Genomic DNA, 8,774 nt, shown 5'->3' on the forward strand with positions numbered 1-8,774 from the left:
TGAAGTCTTCTATGCTAGCCTCCCTTACCGGGAGGAGATGCAGGAACTGGAGTTCCTGTATTACTCTGGGCGGGTCTCCACTTGCAGGCGGAAGGCTCAGCTTCGAGAGGTGCGGGAGCTCCTAGAGGTTCCTGCGGGGGTGGACCTTTTCAAAGAAGGTCATCTCTTCAAGCTCTTTCTTCTGAACGAGCTGGAGATCCTCCGCCGCATCGCTGCCTCCCACACTTTCTGCAAAACCTCTTCCTCAGCACTAGCTGCATGGATGAGTTTGTGGATAGTTGCTGTGGAGGAAAAAATATGAAAATTGTAACTGTCTCCTCTCCGCTTCCTAAATAAAATTTATATTATGTTTTATCGTCGTTGTGCTTTTATTTATTCTTGCAATTATCTGTATGGGATATGAACACAAGAACGACAAACACACTAACTGATATTAGTTAAGAACTCATAGGAATAAGCAACTCACTTAAATAATCACTAAAACAGCAATAAAGTTTAACAACAAATTACGAGCAATGATCATTAATTAAGATAAATCAATTAATCCAAGTATATTGCGAAAGTGAGAAAACTTAGTCTCAGCCAGTGGTTTGGTGAAAATGTCAGCCGCTTGTTGTTCAGTTGATACGTATTCCAATCTGATGTTCTTCTTTAAAGCATGGTCTATGATGAAGTGATGTCTGACATCTATATGCTTAGTCCTGGAGTGAAGAACTGGATTATACGTAATAGCGATTGTACTCGTGTTGTCACAGAATATTGGCGATTCTTTTGCATCAACACCATAATCTTTCAGTTGTTGCTGAATCCAGAGCAGTTGGGCACAGCAGCTTCCAGCAGCAAGATATTCTGCTTCAGTTGTGGAAGTTGCTATGGATGTTTGCTTCTTACTGAACCAAGAGATCAGCCTGTCTCCTAGAAACTGACAAGATCCACTTGTGCTTTTCCGATCAAGCTTGCATCCTGCATAGTCTGCATCTGAATAGCCAACTAAACTGAAAGATGAGTCTTTAGAATACCATAAACCGACATTTTGCGTGCCTTTAAGATATTTCAAGATACGTTTGGCAGCAGAAAAATGTGACTGCTTAGGATTAGCTTGGAATCTTGCACACATGCATACAACAAACACAATATCAGGACGACTAGCAGTTAGGTACAATAATGAACCTATTAAACCTCTGTAGAGTGTCGTCTCAACTGATATTCCCCCTTGATCAGTGTCTAATTTAGCTGATGAGCTCATGGGAGTGCTTGCAGCTGAACATGATTCCATGCCAAATTTCTTCAGCAATTCCTTTGTGTACTTGGTTTGAATGATAAATGTTCCTGAATCCAGTTGTTTCACTTGAAGACCAAGGAAGAATGTCAGCTCACCCATCATGCTCATTTCGAATTTTTCCTGCATTAGCTTGGAAAACTTCTCGCATAGTTTGGGGTTAGTTGACCCAAAAATAATATCGTCAACATAAATTTGAACAAGTAAAATATGATCATTCTTGGAGAATTTGAACAATGTTTTGTCAACTGATCCGACAGAGAAGTCATGGTCAGTTAGAAATTTTGAAAGAGTTTCATACCAAGCTCTTGGAGCTTGTTTGAGACCGTATAAAGCTTTGTTCAAATGATAGACATGTTCAGGAAGGTGATGATTTACAAAACCTGGAGGTTGTTCAACGTAGACTTCTTCCTGCAATTGCCCGTTCAGAAATGCACTCTTTACATCCATTTGAAAAACTTTGAAATTTTTGAAAGAGGCATAGGCAAGGAATATTCTGATTGCCTCCAGTCTTGCAACTGGTGCATATGTCTCGTCGTAATCAATTCCTTCTTCAAGGTATTTTTGTTGAAGACTCTATAAGCTCTACTAACTGAAGAATACCCAAGAAATATTCCCTCTTCAGATTTAGCGTCAAAAGCTGTTAAATGAGTTTTACCATTGACAAGTATAAAACATCTGCAGCCGAATATTTTGAAGTAAGAAACCACACTTTTCTTTCCATGCCAGATCTCATAAGGTGTTTTCATATGATTCTTATTAATCATTGATCTGTTTTGAGTATAACACGCAGTGTTCACTGCCTCTGCCCAAAACCTTTGAGAGATAGAAGAATCAGCAAGCATCGTTCTAGCAGCCTCTTTAAGGGTCCGATTTCTCCTTTCAGCTACACCATTTTGCTGAGGAGTTCTGGCTGCTGAGAGCTCATGCTTGATTCCTGTATTCTCTAAATAATTTGAAAGAGTTTGATTGATGAATTCAGTTCCTCGATCAGATCTGATTCTATCAATTCCAACTGATTTTTCATTTAATAATCTTTTGAAAAGCTTAATCAGTTGAGCAGCAGTTTGGTCTTTGGACTTGAGAAATATGACCCAAGTGAATCTAGAAAAATCATCTACAACCACCAAGGTGTATTTCATTCCCCCTAAGCTCATGACTGGTATAGGACCAAATAGATCCATGTGTAGCAGTTCTAAGCATCGGGAGGAAGATTTACAACCCTTGTTCTTAAAAGAGGATTTGATTTGCTTACCAAACTGACATGCTGAGCAAATTTTGTCTTTAATAAAGTCTATTTTGGGCAATCCAGTAACAAGATCGTGGTTACTCAAATAAGCAATAGATTTGAAATTGAGGTGATTTAATCTCTTATGCCACAACCAGTTTTTAGAAGATTTTGAAGCAATAAAACATACTGGTGCATAAGGTTGATCATTCCAACTGACTTTGTAAGTGTTTCCACACCTTTTTCCAGTTAGAATAATCTCTTCAGTTGAGTTTCTGACTGAACAAGAATGTTTGTCAAACTGAACTGAGAATCCACTATCGCATAACTGACTGATACTGATCAGATTATACTTGAGATTCTCGACTAATAAAATATCATTAATGGTGAAGTTACCACGGATAAGCTTACCCTTACCCACAGTTTTACCTTTAGAATTATCTCCAAAGCTGATGTTTGGTCCGGTGTACTTGGTCAGTTGATATAATAAATTTGAATTTCCTGTCATGTGTCGTGAACATCCACTGTCCAAATACCATATAGATTCAGTGCTTGTACCTGTTACCTGCAGTTAAACACAAAATAAGATTGTGGTACCCTTTTTCTAGTTGGGTCCAAAGTTGATTAGTCCTTTAGGAATCCAAACTTGGATCAGTCTGACTGACCGTCCAGTTGCTGTATTCCAAATTGTCTTTCCCGGTCTGTGTGTGTGTGGTGTATGGTGTGCAGGGAATGCAATATGTGGTTTACCCTTTTTCGACTGATTGTTCAGCCAGTATCTTTTCTGAACTGGCTTGCTGTTATAGTAGTTGGAATAGCCTTTAGAATAATTTTTACTGAAAAATTTTGGTGGCTGACTTCGTGAGTCAGTCACGGTTTTTGGACTATAACCAATACCACATCTTTTGCCCTTGCTAATATTATGAGTCGGCTGTTCAATCAGTTTACTTGGCTCTGCTTGTTCTTGTACCATAACTGATTTGACAAAGTGAATATATTTCCCTTTGTCCATATTCAGTTTTGGTTGAATATCTTTGGAAGGTATTTCATCCTGGTTGCTGAACCCTAATCCAGTTTTATCAGTAAATGATTTCTGAGAATTCTGTATCTCAGTCAATGCAATGGATGATTTATTCCAAGCTTGAATGAGCTCAGTTTGCTTTGAATTTTCAAGCATCAACTTTTGAATCATTAATTGATTCTTGCTCTTTTCAGTATTGAGTTCGGCAATCTCCCTTTTTAGACTCAACATTTCAACTGATATATCAGTTGTTGTCTTTTTGTCAATAGGATCATTTTGCTCTACTCTGGCCTTTTCAAATGATGAGGCAAGCTTTTGATATTCACTAACCATGTCATGAAGAGTTGAAATAAGTTCTTCCCTTGTGAAATCAGTTGAGCTGAAGTCAAATACCTGTTGGCTGCTTGACTGATCGTCTATGTCATCAGCCATTAAGCACTTTACTTCTTCCTCATCTTCACTAGAGCTGCAAGAGGTTTCTGGTTCTGACTCTTCGCTGTCAGTCTCTGCCCATTTGGCTTTGCTTTCCTCAGCCAGGAGTACCTCATGCTTCTTTCTGTAAGGCTTCTTATCATCCTTAGATCTCCTCTTATGCTCATACACTTTCTTCTTTCTTTCAGTTGACACTTGACTGTCCTTCTTAGGTTTGGGACAGTCAGCAATAAAATGACCAGGTTTGCCGCAGTTGTAGCATGCATTGGACTCTTCTCTGGAATTATTTCTTTGATATTGCTTATGAAAGTTTCCTTGATTTTTCCTCATAAATCTTCCGAATTTCCAGATGAACAATGACATTGCGTCATTGCTTAGTTGATCTGCCCCTTTCTCAACTGAACCAGTTGGTTCTGATCTTATAGCAGTTAAAGCAGTAGTTGCTGCTGGGGTAGATGGTTCTCCTTCTCGAGTTTGCAGTTCAAACTCATATGCTTTTAGGTCAGCGAATAGATCATGGAGTTCCACTTTGTTCAGATCTTTAGACTCCCTCATAGCCATGGTTTTTACATCCCATTCTTTGGGAAGACCTCTGATAACCTTTAGTGCCACTTCCTTATTGGTATACACTTTTCCAAGTGCATTCAGTTCATTTATGATGCAGCTGGTTCTTTCATCATATTCATGCATTGTTTCTCCAACCTTCATTCTGATGTTGTCGAACTTCTGTACTGCAACAGATAGCTTGTTCTCTTTGGTTTGTTCATTGCCTTCGCAGAGTTGGATTAGTTTCTCCCAAATTTCTTTAGCCGTCTTGCACATCTCGATCTTATTGAACGTTACTTTGTCCAGTGTTTTGTACAATATGTCTTTTGCTACATTATCCAGATTTGCTTTTCTCTTGTCTTCAGCAGTCCACTCATCTCTGGGCTTTTCAATACGGTTCGGTGCCCCATCTGTGATTGCAATAGCTGTATTTGCTTTCAAGATCTTCATGGGTCCGTCAGTTATAACGTACCACATGTCATCATCCTGTGCAGACAAATGAGCCTGCATCCTGATCTTCCAATCGTCGAAATCTTCTCTGGAGAACATGGGAATCTTGTTGAATGAAGACATAATGAACACTTAGAGTGTAGATAATCTTTGAAAGGATATGACTTGCTCTGATACCACTTGAAAGGATCGGTGAAGAGTGTTTAGAAGGGGGGGTTGAATAAAACTGTTCAATATAAAATATTCTTCAACAAACTGATTTCAGTTGTGTTACAAACTGAATTTATATATATCCCTTCGGTCAATAACAATCAGTTAAACTGACTAAACAGTTGCGGAAAACTAACTGACTGAAAGATAGAGTATCTAACTGAAAATGATGACTGAAAGTAATCAAAGACACAGTTTGTTTCTGGATGTTCGGAGACTTGAATAACTCCTACATCACCCCTTCTATCACGAAGATAGGATATTCACTAAAAAACTTTGATCAAATACAAAACAGTGTACTGACCTACTTCAGTTTGGACTTACCACTTTGCCAATACTGAAACTCTTAGTATACAACACTTCTAACAGATCGTAACTGATCTTAGCACAACTAGAAAGATATATCAAATGATTACAAAGTGCTATGAAAAGCTCTAGTACGTAGTCTTGAATACTACAGATAAAACTAATAAGCGTGAGCTTGATTTCCGAGTGTGAGCGGATATTTTTGCAGTGAAACAGCAAGTAAGATAACTGAGAATGCGAGAGCTGCTCTTCTGCTGCCTTCGACTATTTATAGGCTTCCCTTTCAACGGTAACATTAAAGATATTTGAATATTCTACCCGTTGATTTGCCACGTCGATATATCCTGACAATAGTACACTGTTCATTTCTGAAATGCGGCGAACCACTACCAGTTCACAGGTGGCTGTACTATTTGTCGGTTGTCGCTTTCAACTGATGATGTGTACAGTTGAGAGATCAGTTGTCGATGGAGTAAACTTCAGTTGAAGCGATCAGTTGACCGATGATGTGTTCAGTTTACGTCCAATCAGTTGGTCCAATTCAGTTGCTGTGATCAGTTGGTCAATCTTTTGTCAAACGCCGGAATTTCGTTTCCAACAAAACTCAATGACAAACTTAATAAATTCTTCTTCCGATGTGCTAAAATCCTGTTAGAGATATTAGCAATTCTTGTTCAAGTTCAAAGACCAGCAGATCACAAGATAATGTGCGGAAAACGATCTGTTGGTTAGTTGATGAAAAATGATAAAGCAGAAAAGCAGTAGATAGCACAAGGTTTGTTTCTGGAAGTTCGAAGATGAATCTTCTACGTCTCCCCTTCTTCTGTTTCCAGAAGGTATCACTAAAAGACTTTGGTGAATACAGTACAACAGTTGTACACACCCACTTCAACAGGACTTACCCTTCGCCTATTGAAACTCTTAGCTTTACAACTCAACTTCTTGAATGATCTTAAGTTCTGGAAAATACTCTTTTCCATTTACAAATTCTTCTATCCTTGATTTGGTGAAATGAATAGCTTAAGAAGATATAACAGAGAATAGCTAGCACAATATGATCTTGATGATCAAAAGTATGCAATGAAGTGTGTGCTACTTTTTCAGTGTTGAGCTTTTTAGATAACAGAAAGTTCTAACAATGCTCGAATGATATTCTTGATTCAGATTTTTGTTTTCAACACCGATACACTTGACAAAATCCTTCATCTCCATATATAGGCTCCATTTAACGTTCCAAAATCTGAACGGCTCTTTAACTTTTCAGTGGTTCAGCTTTATTGCTTGAAATTGACCCTGCAAAAGTAATCAGTCTTAGTTCATACCAAAAATGGTAAACCGTCTTAAATGTTCTCGTATAACATTTAATGGCATTTAATCAAGGAATAAATGCTGGTATCACGTTTAATAGATCAACGGTAATATTTAGAGACTTTGAGATATGAAAGATTCTGTTAGTGTATATTTCGAATTTTGTATCCTTCTAGTTCTGGTTTTAGCTAAGAAATTATTTGTTTAAGCAGTACTTGGTAAGTGCTGCTACTGGTTTTAGCGTGATCTAAATGCTTCTGGTTTACATCTACTGGTTTTTCATTAGCATCTCCACAATAAATTTAATTCTAACAATTACATATTCGACGTTCTTTCTAAAGCAGAAGGGAATAAAATGACTTTGAAGAAATAAATTAATTGAGCTATCAGAAGCGACCATATCTAATAATGAGAAAAGAATAAACTTTGGTGGTGACATAACTGTTATAACATGAAATTGACTACTCTAAAAAATGGGTATGAAAACTATCAAGAATCAGCAGAAAAAAGGCTTGTTCACTCACCTGTTGCCGGCATAATAAACATGTTTGGATGATGACTGATTGTCAAGAGAATGCAGCATACCATTAAGTCTTTCAATTTTCTGAATCCAAAAAGTTAAATTTCAGAATAAAGAACCTGCATGATAGCAATCTCGAGAATCTGAGACCCAAAAAACCAGAAACTCTAAAATAAAACCTTTTTTTCAGTTTGAAGCTTCTGTAAAATATATCCAATGTCTTGGGTCTTCATCAACATCATCTCTTCGTTAGTGTACTTATTAGCCTAGATCCTTTACAAAATCCACATTCCACAGCTAATATTCAAATTACACTCAAATAAATATCCTCAAAAGAGAACAAATAACCTCATACAAATAAAATTTTCCAGCTTACTCAGGTTTATAACTCCGCCAACAGTTTTTGTTTTAATCATCTTGACGTAAAATTCATCTGGGTTCCTCAATGCTGCTTTTTCCTTAAGTTTCTGTTATAAACACGCAGAAGCGACTTACCATAAAATAAGAACTCTCCAAATTTCGTTCATAAAATGCTACCAAAACCAACAAGACGCAGGGTAGTAGAAATTACCAGTAAAGTCTGCTCCTTCTGGTGATAGGCTCGTGCACAAATGACATAATCTTTATTTTTTCGAGCAGCCCAAATTTCATTCTCAAATGCCTGGTACACACAACAAATCATCAATTGAGTGAACCGGAATTATACGTCAAAATATTTCAAAACGGGCAATAAAGAAATTAATGGCCTCAAAAAATAATAACACTTACGGCTGAGCGCGCTCCTTGTGAGCTTTTCTTGGAATAGCATTCCTTAAAGACGACATCTTTATGCTAGCAAATAAAATTCACAGAACTTTAAAATCAATTTACGCACTTCAGAAAGGCAAAAACCACTACAGAAAACATAAAGGGCTAACAAAAATCTTGAGTTGAAATAATTTAACCGTGAAACAGCGAAGATTATCGGTATAGAAAAAAAACAACGGATTTCTTTCGTATTTACACCATATTCAAAATAATTATTAAGCACAGAAGACTCGCTTGTGGAAAGCGGTGAAGGCTTAGGGTTTAAAGGAGACACCAATGCAGGATATCTTGATTTGATGAAAAGTATTTTATATTGTGGAAAAAAAATTATTCTAAATTAACTGAAACTTGTTTGAACTCTCTCCAAAGTAACTCTTTTATTACACATATATCTAAATAGAACATATTTTTAAATGTTAGTTTTCTAAATATATATATATATATATATAAACATTCAAAACAAAACTCTATTTTCCCACTTTTTTCTATTATATTTTTATGGAAAAGAATTTCGACAATGAAAATATAAGCTATAAACTTTACACACATTATTGTAGTTCTTCGCAGTGAAATTTGATGGATCTGACTGCTCTAATGGTAGAGTATTTTTGGGAACTTAAAAACATGAAATATCACTATATCGGTAACTATATCTTTTTCATTATTT

The 8,774-nt window shown here is 36.9% G+C and overlaps 1 pseudogene; it reads right to left on the minus strand.

Moving 5' to 3' along the window:
• Positions 1 to 7,300: 7,300 nt before the first annotated feature.
• On the minus strand, positions 7,301 to 8,124 carry LOC140821242 (probable U3 small nucleolar RNA-associated protein 11; annotated as a pseudogene).
• Positions 8,125 to 8,774: the final 650 nt, after the last annotated feature.

Source organism: Primulina eburnea, unplaced genomic scaffold (genome assembly GCF_022965805.1).
Source record: "Primulina eburnea isolate SZY01 unplaced genomic scaffold, ASM2296580v1 ctg478_ERROPOS100000, whole genome shotgun sequence".
In the NCBI taxonomy this organism is placed as follows: Eukaryota; Viridiplantae; Streptophyta; class Magnoliopsida; order Lamiales; family Gesneriaceae; genus Primulina; species Primulina eburnea.